This window comes from Vanessa atalanta, chromosome 18 (assembly GCF_905147765.1).
Source record: "Vanessa atalanta chromosome 18, ilVanAtal1.2, whole genome shotgun sequence".
In the NCBI taxonomy this organism is placed as follows: domain Eukaryota; kingdom Metazoa; phylum Arthropoda; class Insecta; order Lepidoptera; family Nymphalidae; genus Vanessa; species Vanessa atalanta.
The window spans coordinates 8762304-8781608 of NC_061888.1; the positions used below are offsets into that span (position 1 = coordinate 8762304).

At 33.2% G+C, this 19305-nt stretch overlaps 1 long non-coding RNA gene across 1 annotated transcript; it reads left to right on the forward strand.

The window, feature by feature from the left end:
- Positions 1 to 1300: 1300 nt before the first annotated feature.
- Positions 1301 to 2538, forward strand: LOC125070740. The gene is made up of 2 exons (XR_007119887.1): positions 1301 to 1448; positions 2050 to 2538. It is a non-coding gene; the product is annotated as an uncharacterized LOC125070740 (long non-coding RNA).
- The last annotated feature ends 16767 nt before the right edge of the window (positions 2539 to 19305 follow it).

Sequence of the window (19305 nt, forward strand, 5' to 3'; positions counted from 1 at the left end):
AGTGTACTAAATCTAATGAGATCTAATTGTAGAAGTTTTGGGGTTGAAAATTTTTCAAAAAGGAAGTGTCGGTATTTACCTCTAAGTATAGCAACTGTCTCTATCGCATGATAGGGGTCGGGGCAAGAGGGGTGAAATAGATAGTATATTTGAAAGTACCCACTTGTGCCGAGTATCGGTACTTCTGAATCCTCTTAAGACTAGAACTAGACTTTGCGACTTTTTTTTTTTTTATTTATTATATAAAAAAGTTTTTACAAAAACATAAGTTCTCGCCAAGCTGGTATGCTTAACGGCGAGATGTTCCGTATTCGCGTATGTTCCGAGGCAACCGTAAGGTACTGCACCAGTCACAATAGAGGATGTTTTTGAGTGTAGATCGTTCTCAATGTTATTGTCTTATTTATATACTAATTTTAGTATGCACTAACTCTTATTATAGTCTACCGGCATAGACTCATACTGGCAAATGTATAAACTCTGCGGTCCTCCAAATCCTAGAGGGTTCTCAGGGTACAGAGCACTTATGGCGGGAGGAGAAGGTGTGCATAGCGCAGACGTCTGCTCCCCGGTCTTCTTCGGTAAAGCAAGTCAGCAGCACTGTTCTCATGCTTCCGCTCCGCTGCCACTTTCTGCGACATGACGTTTTCCTCTGACCATCTCCTTCTAGCACCTCTCGCTGCCGATCATAGCGTTTATCACGCTCGGTAGCGTTTGAGGTCTCTGCCTACACTGGCCGTCAGGGAATGGCGCTGAGGCCCCCATGTGGCACACTCATCAGCGTGTGACGAGCCGTGTCCGAAAGCTCGCCGTACTCGTGGTAGCAGGGTGTCACCTACCGCCTCGCTATCCAGTGCAGATACCTACCGAAGCAACCGAGCCCGGTAAGTACCTGCGGAACCAATAGGTCTACTCAATGACAAGAGAAGCAAAATAAATATTTTTATGCATCAGGTCAATTTAACCGAATATTATTGAATATCAAAAAAGTATTTCTTTTATAATTCTATGATTGTAACTCCCGCCTAACTACAATCATAGCCTACTAGATAGATACTATTTTTACTAATTGCTTAGTATTACCTAACAGATTAATTATCATATTTTGTGTGAAAGTCGTAAAAAGTAATTAATAAATTACTTACGTAAATGTACCCAAACAGACCAAATCATACCCTGACCAATTTGCTGTATTAAGTTTATATGCCTACGAAATTTATATTATTTTTATCGCATTAATTAATATAGGTATTTTTATTTGTGCATAAATATCCATCTATAAAAGCCGTAGATCTTTCAATTATTTTTTATTCTTTGAACGGGCATTGACCGAATAAAGCCTTATATTAATTTCATCTTGCATATAATATTTTGATATGAGGGTCTTTATTGCATTGATTCAATGTTTACTCATTCATTGTTGTTTGGGGAATAATAACAACAGAAGGGTAAGCAATGTAAAAGTAAATATAGTTAGTATAGTTTTTGAGATAAACTAAGTAGTTTATCTCAAAAACATTATCATATTGATCGTATAAAAAGAATTGTATCAAGTTTTGGTAGAAATGTCACGTGAGAAATCACCTCGTCACTGATGCCGTACGTTCGGTGCGTCCCATGACTCCGAGAACCGTTGCCTTTCCAAGAACAATTCGATTAAAAATATATTTGAGAATAGATTGAATATGACGCATAATAATTAGTCACCACAGCCTTTCCGATATCGGTACACTTGTTTATAGCAGGTAACCCACCTAATAACACGACGGGTCCATATGTCAGTCACCTCCTCGCACTCTGGGGTTGCTTGGTAGGTACTCTTCGTAGTGATTACCAGAAATGGTAAATTTTGGATGTGGCAAGCCAGTGGCTGTATAAAATATAGTTTTTATATATCCCACAACTTATCTAAGGCCTCCTTTCTCTTTGAATTTTATTAATATCAATTTATTTATTGTTATTATATTTAATTATGAATAACTTAAACATCGCAAACATTGATGAACGGAAGATTTTATAATACTATTGTTCTATTATATATAATTTCAGGTAAATATTCCTGGCGGCGATACTGAACAGAATCCGCTAAACCCTAATTACAAAGTAATGTCTGAAAAATCACTGAAGAAGTTTTTAGAAACCAATGGATCTCATCGGCTTTATAAGTTGTGGCAAGTACAGAGGGTAAGGACCCAAGTTGTTGCTGGATTGATAACAAAAGTAAATTTCCTTGCCGCAGCGACAAATTGTATTGTCGATAAACAAATGAAACCAGTGAATCCCCCATGTGTCATAACCTATCCAGTCGAATTGTTAGAGTGTTATTCAGAAATATATGAAGTACCTTGGGAACACATCAAAGACATAAAACCAATATGCTATCCTTTGAACTACAGAGGTTGACACGTATACAACTGCTGCACATAACTCAGTATTGTTATTTCATTTCTCTCATAGAATAGAAACAACACTTTCCAAAATTAATTTCGCTTATATTTTGCTCAATCTTGGTGTTTTAAATAAACAAATTCAAATTTATCGACTGAAATATTTATTGACAATACCTATCCAGCTTTTTTTGGTAACGCGATGATATTGGCGTATCTGTACATGTAGGATATTAAAAAAATATTCACATAAGTATTTATTTTACATTGTTTATTTTTGATGAATAAGATACCTAAACTGGATTTGTTGCATATCTAATGTTGACAATAATATAATGATAGGTACCTATTTTGTTAATGTTACAATTTTACAATAATTGATAAAAATGTTCAAACAAAACAAAGCAATACAATTTTATAAAAGGGCGTACTTCCAGGGCGTGCGCTGTTCTATATGGCTGAATTGTTTCTCGTTAAAAGTTCTAAAAACTGCTATAATTTATACTATGTGTCTATCTACTTAGGCTAACTCATAGTAAGCACTTTAATCTTTTAAATTTCCACCGACCAACTATATCAATCGAATCATGTTATGATAACATTTATGGTATTTTAATTATTTAATTTAAGACCGTATACTGATTCATTTTGACTTCTAGTCTTGTTCAGTTACTATTTACTCTATAAATTGTTTTTTTTTTTACTTAAACATCATCCACAGGGTCTCAGTTGCCCGTGCATTTTTTCACTTGTTAATTTTAGTTAGGTGAACAATTCGGCAAGTAAGCATCAGCAGATCTTCGCTGAAGTTGGGGCTCGTCTTTCTCCTGGAAAGACGTGGCCCACACTGATTTAATATTTTTTTTAAATAATGTTATATAACATTCTAAATATAGATTATATATAGGTTATATCATATGCATTTATAATATTTCTTTTTTCCTTGTTTTATATAAATTTACTTTCTCTTTACACACAATAACAAATTTTTTTACACATTATATAAAAAAATATATCGATTTAAGAAATATCGATTAAAACGGCATAATAATCTAAAAATAATAAAAAAAACACATGGCGACTTTTGCAGGTGCAACGACGAGTTGTGACCTGAGGCTGAGCTCTAGGATGGTCCTATTCTGAAGCACCCACTGCTCTACCGATGAATCTGCCGATGGCTTCAGTACCGGTGTTCGTGTGTCTAGTGATAGCCACAACTGTGTGAAGAACACTTTCGTTAATACGGAGCCTCTCCTGCTTCGATTGGATTATGATAACATTGACGAAGGTTTATCCCTGAGATTCGTGGATGGTGATGATGCGCGACCCTTCACTTTTTCCGTATCCCTGGTCCATCAGGAGTTTATTTTCTTCGTGCATATAGATCAGATATATGGTGCGGGCTTGGTCAGATGGTATGTTGGCATCAGTGCACCTATCCATCTTGAGGGAGTGAATGATGGGGCTAGCGGAGAAAATGTTACGGTAGACCTCGCGAATGGCGTACGCGATGATATAAGTCAACTAGTGGATATCTCCAATGAGGACAGCCTCACCTGCTCCGGAAAACCGTGCCACCATTACTATAGCTCCGAAGTCGTTCATGAGGGCTTCGTCGACCCTCAGTCGGTTACACTTCTTGCCCTCATTGAAAACATTTACTAGTACGGATGCCATGGTTCGTACCACTGATTTGGCTTTTTCGCCAAATCATTAATACAAGACTACAAGAGCTAAGTTTCCTTGAAAATTGCACGCACACACTTACACAATCGAAAAAACCGGCAAGCCCGTGCACTAATGGCTGACTAATGGCTTAACAAGGTAACGAGGTTAGACATTTAGTTTTAACCTTATTGATATGTTACAGGGAATATTTATTTACGCAATAGACCACATAAATATAATTTTTAGATTTTTTGTGTGTTTATCTGTTCGTTTGTTACCAATAATGTCGGAAACGGCTTAGCCGATTCGGATTCGGAAAAAAATATGTCTCGACTTAAGTCGTTTCGATTTACGTCGCGTATGTCGAGAACCTAACATGCCGTAAGTACGAGGACTGCCTGTTACCAATAGCATCCCAGTAACTAAACTTTAATTTTATATTTATTATATATGTAGTTAAGTTAAGCGTTTACGTGTGTTCGTGTGGCTGCGTCCCCGCCGGTGCAACGCTTCTATTAAATCTGTGTAACTAGCCTCGTGGTTTAATTGACGCAGTCCTACTCCTTAACATATATAACAGTGGCGACGAAGATGGGATGTTTATTATCATTGTTAGAAGGCGTAGTATTCCTACTTGACGAAGTTTTATGTACCGGACGAGATGCGGAACAGCATAAACAACGTTTAACAGCTGTATTACAACGTCTAGAAGACGCAAATTTAACTATACAAGCTTCAAAATGTGATTTTATAAGCACCAGCTATGTTATTTACGTCACATCATCGATAAAAACGGGGTGTGGAAATCTCCAGATAAGGTCAAGGCCATTTTTGAGGTCTCCAAACCAGAAAATGTCACACAATTACAATCATTATTAGGTCTAACAAGAAGGTCTAGAAGCGGCGTCAATTTTATACCCGTTATATAACTTACTACATAAAAATGTAAAATGGGAATGATATGACACATGCGACTTTAATATTAACCGTCGATGCGTCACCAGTGGGATTAGGCGCCGTGTTATCACAGATCGGCCAGTACGATGATGATGATGGAACCCTTTAAAAAGGTTTTAACCTCATCAGCCCTGGTACCATAACATCTCGATTTTAATAAAACAAACGTTAGTTAAACGAGAGTTACCCCAAGGCTACTACAGTATAAATCAGTCAAAACCGCATCCAAATCGATAAAGTCGTTTCTAAGATTAGCGGTAACAAACAAATAATAAATGTATTAATAAATAACAAACAAAACAGACAAAGAGACACAGACAAAAATTCTAAATATCACATTTTTGTGATCTAATGCGTAAATACCCACAGTACTATTTTTTTCTCAAATATCTTCTATGTACAGATTTTGATCAGTTAAGATTTTATTATATGTATAGATTAATATTATTTCAAAAAATTAAATTTTTCCTTATTTGGATCTTGTGTCATTAAATATAAATTAGGTAATTTAATTTATTAGTCGTTATTGACCACAGGACAACTTTTGACCCGGTGGTCAGAAGATAAATTGTTTATAATTATTACCTCATATATTTTACAGTTACAAAACACAGTAATACACGTAGAAGTATCGTTGGTTATTCGAGTCGGTTCCTTAATACTGTGCGTTAAACGAACTAACGAACTTAAACGACTTAAGCAAGCGCCGAGCGAACACTCAACGTAGTTTCCTTCATTAAGTCCACGCAGAAGTCGCCACATACAATGCCCTTACTTGCATTTTCAAATTAAAACTTAACACTGATTATAAAACTCAAACTTTATTATAACATAGAAATGTATTGTACAAATTATTAAACAAAACTATTGAAAGAAGAAAGAAGAAAGAAAGAAAGATTTTTTTATTTGTAAGCATCGTTTTGAGACATCAGTGACATAAACAAAACAACAAAAAAAAAAAAACAAAAACTTAAAATAACAATACAATTAAATAATATCTAAGAAAAATTGTAAAAAGAGGCATAAATAAATAAAAACAAAATGCTGCCTACACAGCAGTACGATGCCACAAAAAGGAAAATCACTCAGCATTTGCTGTCGTCCTAGGGACCCCACACACAGATATTAAAAAAAAAAAAAAAGAATAACAATAAAAAAAGAAATTAACGATTTAAATTATATAGTTTTTTTTTTTTTTTTTCCTATACTTAAATTAAAATACGATTCATACTATGTGTGAAATTCGCAAAGACGGCAGCACTGATTTTCAGTGATCACCTTATTTCCGTACGTCAAGTGAACGACATTGACAATAGTCCACTATTATATCGTGTTAAAATCAAATAAAAAAATAACAGAAATAAAAACAAGTCTAGGATGCGCTCAGGTACCTCGCGGCGGCAGTGGAGGTTGGACGTGTTGCACAATAGATTAAAATTTAAAACTAAATTATATTACGCTGAGATCACAAAGATGCAGAAACGTGAACCTACCTACGAATTATTTAAGGAGAAAAAAAAAAAAAAAAAAAAATTAATAATAATAAGTGAGTAATATATACTAATTTCTGTTTTTCTTTTTTTTTAAATGTGTTTTAATATAATCTAAATCACAATAATATTACTTTTGATTCTTTGCATTTATCGTAGGTATAAATTAATATAGCGAACGTATTATTACAGAAGGTCGCAAGCAGGTCGAGACGTGCCGTTTAGCAAATATCATAACAATCAAATAGAGGTTGAATTGAATTATCATTTTATAGTTATGACATATACATATATAAAATCTCATCTATATAACTACATACAGACACACATACCTACATATTATACACACACACGAACATGAATATATATTCATACATATGTATACAATTAAATATAAATCATTATATTATATTTTAATTAACAAGGATAAATAAAATCAATTGCTATGTTTGCTTTTGTTTATCAAGAAGAAATTTTCTGTATTTGTTTCTAAAATTATGAATTATATTTAGGTTCCTCAATGGCGGTGGAAGGTTGTTCCAGCACTTGGTGGCGGCGTATCGAAAACTACCACGGAAGGCGGCCGTTCTATGGAGGGGCATAAGAAGTAAATATGATTTCGATCTGGTTGCGTATGTGTTCGTATCGTGCGCCCAACGAAGCTTGTGATAAAGGTATGGTGGAAGTTTAAACTTGATTACCCCGAATAAGAGCGTCATAAAATGCAGTTGCCTACGGTACTCCATTCTCATAATTCCTGCGTTATTTAAATATTGTGTGACATGCGTACGTGGAGGTATATCGAAGCAATATCTTGCACAAGCATTTTGCACCTTTTGAATTAAATTTTTTGTACGTTGCAATAGTCTTGGGCCCACCACTACATCGGCGTAATTTAATTTGGATAATACTAATGTGTCACATAGGCGGATTCTTACATTTACTTTTAAAAACTTTCTTATTTGGTATAAAACTTTTAGACGATAAAAGCAACTTTTAACTGTATTATGAATATGTTTTTCAAATCTAAGGCATTCGTCCATAAGTACGCCAAGATTACGTGCTTCTGTAACTCTTTCAATTGGTTCATCTTGAATTTTAACCATAGGTATTGCCCTTGATATCAGTTGTATTTGATTCGCCGTGCCCAGTATTACAAATTTAGACTTTTGTGGATTTAGCGCTAAACAATTTGCATCTGACCAACCTGCTATGTTTTTTAAATCTTCATTTAGCTTAAGTACAGCATTATGAGTTTCATTAGGTGGAAATGATATATATATTTGTATGTCGTCAGCGTACATATGGTAACGGCAGTTTTTTATGACCTTTGTTACGTCAGCGCAATATATAATAAACAGTAGAGGACCAAGTACCGATCCTTGGGGTACACCTCTAAGAACTTGCCTACATTGCGATGATTTTATGGTGCCATCTTCATGTTTAAGTTCTACGGTTTGCGTTCTACTACCCAGATAACTGGTGAACCATTGTATAGCTTCTGCGCTAAGTCCGTAGTAGTGTAGTTTAGCTAGTAAAAGAGAGACGTTAATCGTATCAAATGCCCTAGAGTAATCTAACAAAACCAGTATAGCGCCATTACCTTTATCTTGCGCGTTTAATATTTCGTCAACCACATCAATCAGTGCAGTTGCAGTACCGCGATGTTTACGGAATCCTGACTGTCTCATGGGTAATATATTATTGGTCTCAAGAAAATCAGATAGCTGATTATATACTATTTTTTCTTATACTTTGGATAAACATGGCAGGATACTTATTGGCCGTAGATCCTTATTTTCTGAGGGATTATTATTTTTAGGGATAGGCTTAATTACCGCTTTCTGCCATATTATGGGAAATATGCTCTGGGTAATAGACATATTAATTATAGTAGTAATAATTTCTTGAATATGAGGCATAATGAGCAACAACATTTTTAGAGATATTCCATCGGCCCCAACAGCATTTGATTTAATACTACTTATTACTTTATTGACAACTGTACAATCGACAGTTTTGATGTAGAATGTAGCATCACCATAAAGTTGACTGTTAAAGTATGCTATATCAGTTTGAGAAGCCTGAGGCCTGCCTGGTAGTTGGAGAAAGTGATCATTAATACCATCTGGATCATCAAAATGAGCGGGCAAAAGTTTGTCTTTCTTATTATTAAAGTTGACATTGCGCTTAATATGTGACCATAAGTATCGCGAATTTTTGTAATTATTATTAATAAATAAAGTAAAATAAACCGTTTTTTCTGTATTTATGGCCGATTCTACTGATTTTTTAAGTTGCTTATAATAGTTAACATGAGCATCTATCTTCGTACTACGGCATCTAATTTGTGCTTCATTTCTCCGTCTCATCATTAATTTGATGTTATAAGTAACCCATGGATATTGAAATTCTTTAATATATCGCAACTTTATAGGGCTTAATGTGTCAAATACCCACAGGATACTGTCATTAAAGGCTGCAACTGTTTTATTAATATCTTGTTCTGAAATTATGAGTTCCCAGTTAATAAGCGTGGTTAAATAATATTTTAATTGGTCTAAATCTATGTCGTCTAATCGTCTACTATATATTTTTTCCGTTACGGGCTTATCTTTTTCAATATTAAGCTCACACGATAAAAATGCATGATCGCTTAAATTGCTTACATAGTCAACCCACACTCGTTCGACGTTTGTATCTGAGCAGATGAGATCGAGGAGGGTTTCGCTGTGACTTGTGAAATGTGTGGGAACGGTAACATATTGCGTCATATTTGTGTATGTGAGAAAGTCTGTAAACATAGTTGTATTTACATTACCTGTATCTAGGAAATTGATGTTAAAATCGCCCACCAATAGTATGTGATCATGATATGGCAAAGCGCCATATGTGTCAGTAATGGCATCAATAAAAATTTGCGTACTTAACCAAGGCGGTCTATATGCTGTACCAATGACTAAAACTTTACCCCTAATATTAACACTTAACCACATTTGCTCAATAGTTATGGTCTCTGGGTGTTTAAGGGTCCGAACAGAAATACCCTGTTTTATATAAAAACCGACTCCACCGCCACGGGAACGTATTTCCGCAGGTCGAGGAATGTGACGCAATGAGTATCCTGGAATTCTTGGGGCTCGGGCGTCCTCCCCCTCACGCAGCCATGTCTCATTTAGTGCCATGATATCGACGTTGTGGCGATCCATTGTATATAAAAACTCATCATGACCAGTACCAAGTGAGCCAGGATTCAGAAAGCCAATTCGTAATTTTTTTGACTTATTCATTTTACGCATGTATATAATATATTAAATAATCAAATATGTATATTATACTGGCTAACTGTGAATGTTACATGAGTTCCAAAATATACGCTATACTCGTATGAAGTTTACTTTTACATATTACATTCGGCATCTCACAATAATTGTTACATATATTGCTTTTAAAAGCAAATAATATTATTAAATATAATAATAATACATCGTTACAATTACTATTTAGAAGTATGATACTGCCACAAAGTGAAAACTTTATTATATAAAATATAATACACTTTAAATAAATATGAGAAATTAATTTAACCTGCTTGCGAATTAATTTTGTTTTTACATGTTTAATATATTTTTTAAATTTATCTAATAAACTAACCTTATATAAGCTAAACATCAAACGGTATTGTCTCCAAAAAACTTAATTGTGTCGCTCAACGTGCGTATACGACGAGTTTCGGAGTCTCCGCTGCGACGAGCGTAAATGCGACCTCCTCGTGTCCAGATATATCGCCATCCATCGCGTCGACCTAATTCGCGTGTTTTATAAAATATATGGCGATTCATCGGAGTGAGACGCTCGTTAACATAAAACCGCTTAGGCACCGACTCGACGATTCCCGATGAGTCACAGCTGCGGCGCACGCGCGCGGCTCGTAGCATTTCGTCGCGGACGGCGCGCCGAGCTAGACGCACGACAATTGGCCGCGGCCGAGTTTGGCTGTTGTGATCGGCTATTATACGGCGCGGGCCCCAACGCTCAGCGCTGACGATGTCGCGTTCCTCCAGTGGCACCCCAATTTTTTTTGCAATTAAAACCACTATATTGTTTGGATTTTCGCCATTTTTCTCCTCTAAACCCGAGATTTCGATATCGTTTAGCAGGTTCTCTTGGTCACAGTCATTCAATTCGGATCGCAGTTGGGCAATTGTTTCGGTCGCATTTTTATCAACAATTTCCGAGTGTCGCTCCTGATTAATTTTTTCTAAATTATCTAAGCGTTTCTCGACGCTGTCCACCCGTTTATTAAATTCGGATATAGTCGTACTAAGCCGCGACAGCTCCCTGGTTACCGAAGAAAATTCCAATCGCAACAGCCTTATCTCATGAGCGAGGGATTTTTCAGAATTAATTTCATCAGCATCTGTGAAATTGTCCTCTGCATTTTCTGTATCTGAGCTGGGAGAGGGATGGCTACTGGCGCTCGCAGGGGTAGTACGCTTCGTTCCTACTTTACAATTGTTGCACAGTATTTTCTTGGGAATGGGGTCTCCCGGCTTTATATTAACGCACATTCTATGATAAAGCATAGCGCATTTGGTACACTTCGCGCCATCTATTATTGCGAGGTATTTACCGCAATGATTGCACTTATTCGTCATAACGCTGCGTTAATATCAACAAGGCAATTATGAGTATGGATGCTAGATGGCACTAATAATAATTAATAGTATTTTGTAAAATTATTTTAATTTAATTTACTTTTATATGGCTATACTTAATTGTAATTGATTCTTAAGTGTCCAGGTTTATTATTATTTTATATGAACTTTTCTGGCTATTAAACACTTTAATTTAGTATTATATTTAATTTAATTGTTAGTGGGTACAAGTTAACTTTCCACTGTACACTAGATTATGTTTTTGTATTTGCAGCACTTATCACTTTATTTTAGATATCACTAACACTGTAAATATGTAGTCACAATTTATATAACGTTTTAAGGGGACTACATGAGCTAAATGCAAGTTTTATAATGCAAAAAAGTATATGATCCAATGCAGTAAACCAAATGAAAAAAATATATGATAATCTTCAGGATACATGCTAAGTATTTGTTATTTTGAAAACATGATGTAACTAATTTGGTACGATAGAAAAAAATCACAAAGTTACCTCTAAAAAGATCTTCTAATCAATAATAACTATACTTATATACGTTCCATAATTCTGGTTTTTTGTCAGATTATTCTACAAGCAATATACTATTTAACCTGGGTGTCACTTTTTTAGTAAAATCAATAGATTTTTTTTAAATCCGATATTCTTATTTTCGAGCAAAATGCGTACGCATGTGTGCGTAAACGCCGTGTACAGACAATGCCGGCCGAGGCCTGATGCTATACAGACGTGTCGATCTTTTCGCCGCATCATTCATTACGTTACGAGATATTTTTTTGTAATTTTAATTGTAAATTCATTGTTTCATGTTTTCTTATAATAAATTTTATTCTTTCTTGTAAATAAATATATTAAGTTAAAATAGTGTAGTAGTAATTAGGCATTTGTTTTTTTATTATATTATTTGTTATAAATTTTAATTGTGTAAATATGGGAAATAAAGTGAAACGCGTGAGGAAAACTAAAAAACGTTTATATAAATCAAGCGCCGAACATACATATGAACGATATTAAAAGGTAAGAGTATTTAATTAGTAAACATATTTTTTTTTTATAAATTATGAATATTGAAAACATCTATTAGAAAAATGTGCAATCAGTTCGCATATAATCAGATTTTTCGAGCCATTCTTAATAATTACGATAGAGTATTTGGTCAAAGGAAGGAAAACATCAATTGACTTTCATGGGGATCAAGTGACTACATTCGATCCCCATGAACTCGAAGCATTTTTTTTTTCATTATAACTACTATGACATATTAAGATACATATTTTTTAAATATATAATTTTATAATTAATAAAAATGTAATTACTAACATATATTTATTTTTTACAGAATAAAGAAAGTCGAAAACATAAAGTCGTAACAAAAAAAATGTAATTGTTGTGAACCAGAGAACTAGAATATTTAGAAGTGTCATTTGTACGTAATTCATAAATTTAAATTTTTTTGTAACGTCCGCCATATTGGATTGAATATAGCAGCAATTCATGAATCGTGCATTGTCATCGAGATTAAATATGTGTGCCAACTTTCAGCTGAAAGTGGGTGTAATATTTATTCCAAGATTCCAGGACATATGTAATAACATTAATACATACAAGTGAAATTAAATAAAAAAATTAACACTAAATGTTTTTTTTTTGTAGTACTATATATAAATAAAAATATTTTAAGTTTAATTAAATCAGTTTTATTTTTTAATCATTTTCGAATAACAGTCAAAAGCAATACAAATAATTCTAATATCCTATCTATTTTTATGAGATTTATGATTAAACCTATTATGATTAACCTTTCATCAATGATTCAACCAAATCGAATTGACAACATTTTTTTCTAGTAAATATTTAGATTTTTTTTTTTTTAAATTGAATATATATTTTTTCTTTATGAACCAATATTAATAAAACGAACAAATACTACGCTATATGTTACCCCACGGTCACTACACTACAGATTTCGAACACTTACGATTTTATTATATAAATAGATCATTAAACTTTTATAAAATGTTAAAAATTGGTATGGTTCAATATTTAGTATAAGAACTAATTGTGGTATAATAATATAAATAATAGAAAAAAAAAGGTTAAAACTAACTGTCTATTTTATTGTATACAAAATATAAATAAATATATTGTAAGTTTAATTGAATCAGTTTTATTTTATAATCATTTGTTAACTAACATCGAAAGAAATAAAAATAATTCTGTTGTCCTATCTATTTTTTATGAGATTTATGATTGATCTTACGTCGCTCGGTTTGGCGCCATCTATTAGAATATTTGGGCGTAATCTCGTTACCTCGCTTAACCCTTAGTACACGGGCTTGCCGTTTTTGTCGATTTTGTAAGTGTGTGCGTGCGATTCTCAAGGGCACTTAGCTCTTGTAGTCCTCTTAATAAAACTTTTAAAGATATTTACGTCGTTTTACTATTTTTATTGAATTTAATTGTACGTAAACACTGTCAATGACGTTCCGATGACGGACGGACCTCCGTGATCTAGGATTAGTACAACGCCATCTAGTGGTCGGATGTGCAAAGCAAAATGAGTATGGCTTAGTATGATGTTGACGTGAGCGATTCTATACCGTGATTCAGGAGTACACTAGCGCCATCTATTACGCGTATGCTTAGTTATAATTTACGATACTAACAGAATATAATACTTATGAATTTTTGAATGGGAAATTATTATTGATTTAAACATACAAATACATATTTAATACTATTACATATTTTATTAAGAGTGTCCTCCATAGTGGTCTCAATTAATAATAATCAAATAAATTAATTAGTAAAAATCTCCCGATGGGGGCCGGAACACGCAGATAATATTATGCGGAAATTCCACGCAGGATAGTTCAATAGTACGTTCAATAAGAGCGCCAAAATGTCTTTACGAGATTTACAAACGATATCATTCCGCACTAATACCTACTAAGGAGCCACCACGATTAGCATTCCCTCTTACGAATGTAGATACTTGACAGTTTAAAATTTGTGATATTAAATATGTAAAAAATTTGAATCCAGTGTTTTAGTCTGCTGCATTGCAAGGTCTAAGGATTTTTAAGAGGACTACAAGAGCTAAGTGCCCTTGAGAATCGCACGCACACACTTACAAAATCGACAAAAACGGCAAGCCCGTGTACTAAGAGTTAAGCGAGGTAACGAGATTACGCCCAAATATTCTAATAGATGGCGCCAAACCGAGCGACGTAAGATCAATCATAAATCTCATAAAAAATAGATAGGACAACAGAATTATTTTTATTTCTTTCGATGTTAGTTAACAAATGATTATGAAATAAAACTGATTCAATTAAACTTACAATATTTTTATTTATATTTTGTATACAATAAAATAGACAGTTAGTTTTAACCTTTTTTTTCTATTATTTATATTATTATACCACAATTAGTTCTTATACTAAATATTGAAACATACCAATTTTTAACATTTTATAAAAGTTTAATGATCTATTTATATAATAAAATCGTAAGTGTTCGAAATCTGTAGTGTAGTGACCGTGGGGTAACATATAGCGTAGTATTTGTTCGTTTTATTAATATTGGTTCACAAAGAAAAAATATATATTCAATTTAAAAAAAACAAAAAATCTAAATATTTACTAGAAAAAAATGTTGTCAATTCGGTTTGGTTGAATCATTGATGAATGAAAGGTTAATCATAATAGGTTTAATCATAAATCTCATAAAAATAGATAGGATATTAGAATTATTTGTATTGCTTTTGACTGTTATTCGAAAATGATTAAAAAATAAAACTGATTTAATTAAACTTAAAATATTTTTATTTATATTTAGTACTACAAAAAAAAAAACATTTAGTGTTAATTTTTTTTTAAATTTTTTTATTTAATTTCACTTGTATGTATTAATGTTATTACATATGTCCTGGAATCTTGGAATAAATATTACACCCACTTTCAGCTGAAAGTTGGCACACATATTTAATCTCGATGACAATGCACGATTCATGAATTGCTGCTATATTCAATCCAATATGGCGGACGTTACAAAAAAAATTAAATTTATGAATTACGTACAAATGACACTTCTAAATATTCTAGTTCTCTGGTTCACAACAATTACATTTTTTTTGTTACGACTTTACTTTTTTTTATTATTATTAAAATTAGTTCATACATAACTTTAATTCTTATTATAAACAATCGATAAAATTAAACTCTTACGCAATATAAATAGCTTCCGTGTTATTGTTTTCGACTTTCTTTATTCTGTAAAAAATAAATATATGTTAGTAATTACATTTTTATTAATTATAAAATTATGTATTTAAAAAATATGTATCTTAATATGTCATAGTAGTTATAATGAAAAAAAAATGCTTCGAGTTCATGGGGATCGAATGTAGTCACTTGATCCCCATGAAAGTCAATTGATGTTTTCCTTCCTTTGACCAAATACTCTATCGTAATTATTAAGAATGGCTCGAAAAATCTGATTATATGCGAACTGATTGCACATTTTTCTAATAGATGTTTTCAATATTCATAATTTATAAAAAAAAAATATGTTTACTAATTAAATACTCTTACCTTTTAATATCCTTCATATGTATGTTCGGCGCTTGATTTATAAAAACGTTTTTTAGTTTTCCTCACGCGTTTCACTTTATTTCCCATATTTACACAATTAAAATTTATAACAAATAATATAATAAAAAAACAAATGCCTAATTACTACTACACTATTTTAACTTAATATATTTATTTACAAGAAAGAATAAAATTTATTATAAGAAAACATGAAACAATGAATTTACATCTAAAATTACAAAAAAATATCTCGTAACGTAATGAATGATGCGACGAAAAGATCGACACGTCTGTATAGCATCAGGCCTCGGCCGGCATTGTCTGTACACGGCGTTTACGCACACATGCGTACGCATTTTGTTCGAAAATAAGAATATCGGATTTAAAAAAAATCTATTGATTTTACTAAAAAAGTGACACCCAGGTTAAATAGTATATTGCTTGTAGAATAATCTGACAAAAAACCAGAATTATGGAACGTATATAAGTATAGTTATTATTGATTAAAAGATCTTTTTAGAGGTAACTTTGTGATTTTTTTCTATCGTACCAAATTAATTACATCATGTTTTCAAAATAACAAATACTTAGCATGTATCCTGAAGATTATCATATCTTTTTTTCATTTGGTTTACTGCATTGGATCATATACTTTTTTGCATTATAAAACTTGCATTTAGCTCATGTAGTCCCCTTAATCTACTTTTGTCACTGGTTTTTCTATCTGATGTCGAGTTTTAATATGATTGACAGCTATCAAAATATTATTAATGTCAAGAACAAAAGTTTTGGTTAAGCGTTTCGTGTGTAGTAGCGATAGGCAGCTTGAGCCTCAAGTCGGAAACACATGAGTAAGCGTTTCGTGTGTGGTAGAGATAGGCAGCTAAAGCCTCACGTCGGAAACACATGAGTTAGCAGAAATACTATAATAATAACCGGGTTATGTGGTATTCCTACCCACTAAAACCATTGCGATGGCCGTTCTCAGCACGGATTGGAGTGGCTGCGGGATCGTATCGATATAACGCAGCCGCGGTTCCTCCCGTGCAGTGCTCTACTCGTGGCTCGACGGAGCTCTCCTCAGGGCGCCGGTGATCCCGCTCCCCAGCACTCCTCGCTAGTGCGTACGGCAGCACGAGGCCACCCCGGCTGCCGTCCTCCTCAGGGCCGTCTGAAATTGTAAACGTGAGGCCCCCACCCCACGCGTCCTCGGCCCCAGGTTTACGTCCAACCTTTTAAGCCTCCAGCATACGCTGGGCGGTATCCCAGTCCGTGCTATTCTAATCCGGCACTTCAAGGATAAGCGGCAGAGATCCTACTCTAATAATACAAAGAGATTTAGACGTAGACAATTTTACTAGTTTTTACTAATATGTAATATTCCTAATAAAAACATAATACTTTATCCTTTAAACTAAATAATTTAATTGAATTTATTTATTTATTTTATTTTATTCGGGAAACAAACAGTACAAATTAACATAATTAAAAAAAAAACATAAAATATAAATCATTGACCAATAAAGTTTCCACAATTAAAAAATACATAGAATAATGCGAGCAAGTTAATTACAATTAAAAAAAAAAAATCTAATACATTAAATAAAAAGTAATATCATATAAACAGAAAATAATTAATAATTATAGTAGTATTTACAAAAATATAATCTTATTAATAATAAAATGCAAATGTAACTTAATATGAATAACAATAATTACTAAGAATTTTTCTTAATTTGTTCAATTAACTTTTGTAATGAGCCTGTAAAGTAATCAATTGAACAGTATTCTTCGTTGTATAATAAACAAGAACGGTAAATGAAGGCATTTTGTGCATAATTAGTACGTGTAGTATGTAAATTAAATAAAGATTTATTTCGCGAAGATTGTCTTGGACATCGGAAGTTAAGACAATTAAGAAGAAATGGAGAGTCAATAATATTATGTAGTAATTTCAGCAGAAATGTTTGATCCTTTATCTTACGACGTTTTTCTAATGGGATCAAATTAGGAACACATTGATCAGTAGTAGAATACCTAAATTTTAAATGCTTTAAGAATTTTGTTTGAATTTTCTCTATTTCTTTGATGTAGACTTTATAATGTGGATTCCAAATCACCGAAGCGAATTCTAGTATTGAGCGAACAAATGCATTAAAGAGAAGAATCAAGGTTTTAAGGTTGTAATATTTTTAAAATCTCTACTAATTCTAAGAACAAAACCAAGCATACGATAGGTTTTTGCAGTAACATACCTATAGTGTTCCCTAAAGGTTAATGAGGAGTCAAGGTGGACGCCCAAATCTCTCACCCCTGAAACCCGTTCAATAAGATCTTAATTTAAAGTATACTTAAAATTAATAGTATTTTTTGCGGGAAAATGAAATTACGTTACATTTTTTAATATTAAGTTGCAGGAGATTATCATTGCTATATTTAAAAAAATCATTCAAATCATCCTGTAATAAGTTACAATCAGAAGGTTTACTAATGGTTTTATATGTCTTCATATCATCAGCATAGAGTAGAATTGAAGAATGCTTAAATACTGCAATAATGTCATTAATGAATAAATTAAATAGAAGGGGTCCAAGATAAGATCCTTGGGGCACACCAGAAGTAACAGGCACGAACGTAGAGCAGTAACCTTTAATTGTAACCGCCTGGCTTCGATCTCTGAGATATGAAGTAAGCCAACGGAGGAGGTCGCCATGTATACCGAGTTCTTCAATTTTACGAATCAAGATTAAATGACAGATTTTATCAAATGCTTTTGAATAGTCGGTATACACCACGTCCACCTGGAAACCTTGATCCATAGCGGTAGTAACCTGATGAACAAATTCACATAAATTGGACTCTACAGATTTTTTATTTATGAAACCATGCTGTTGAGGAATGATAATGGTTCGTAGGGTAGGGAAAATCCAGTCGTATATAATTTTCTCAAAAAGTTTAGCGATAGTACATAATTTAGAAATATCTTAGAGTTAGTGAATATCTTAGGAGTTAGTGTAAAATTAAAACTTTCACGCAACAAAAATAATGAAATGTCGTGGTGGTCAGCGGTGCCATTATTACGTAGTGATCGTTACTCTTCGGCTGTAATGGCTGACCGTGCATCGCAGGGAGCTCAGACATGAGTAGCGGAGGGTGTTACGTGAGGGGATTATAATGCAAAACAAAGCTTTCCAACAGTTGAATGAGTATTTGTGATATGATAAGTTTCTATTGTTATTTGTTACAATCATAAGTGGTACTTGTAAATCACCTGTTCACAAAATAAATGGTCCATTAAAAAGAACAAACGGAAACAAATTATGACCAATTTCGGACCATATAAGGTAATGGCGTTAATGTTAATTATATGTAAGAGTGACCAATGCACGTGTATACGTGTATGAATAAATCACGTGCCACTGATTCGTTTTGTTATCACTGCGCTGTTTTGTAAATAAAGCATTCAATTGGTATTTTTTAAATAACTTATTATTTTCACTAACGGCATTTAATTACCCACAAACTGGTAA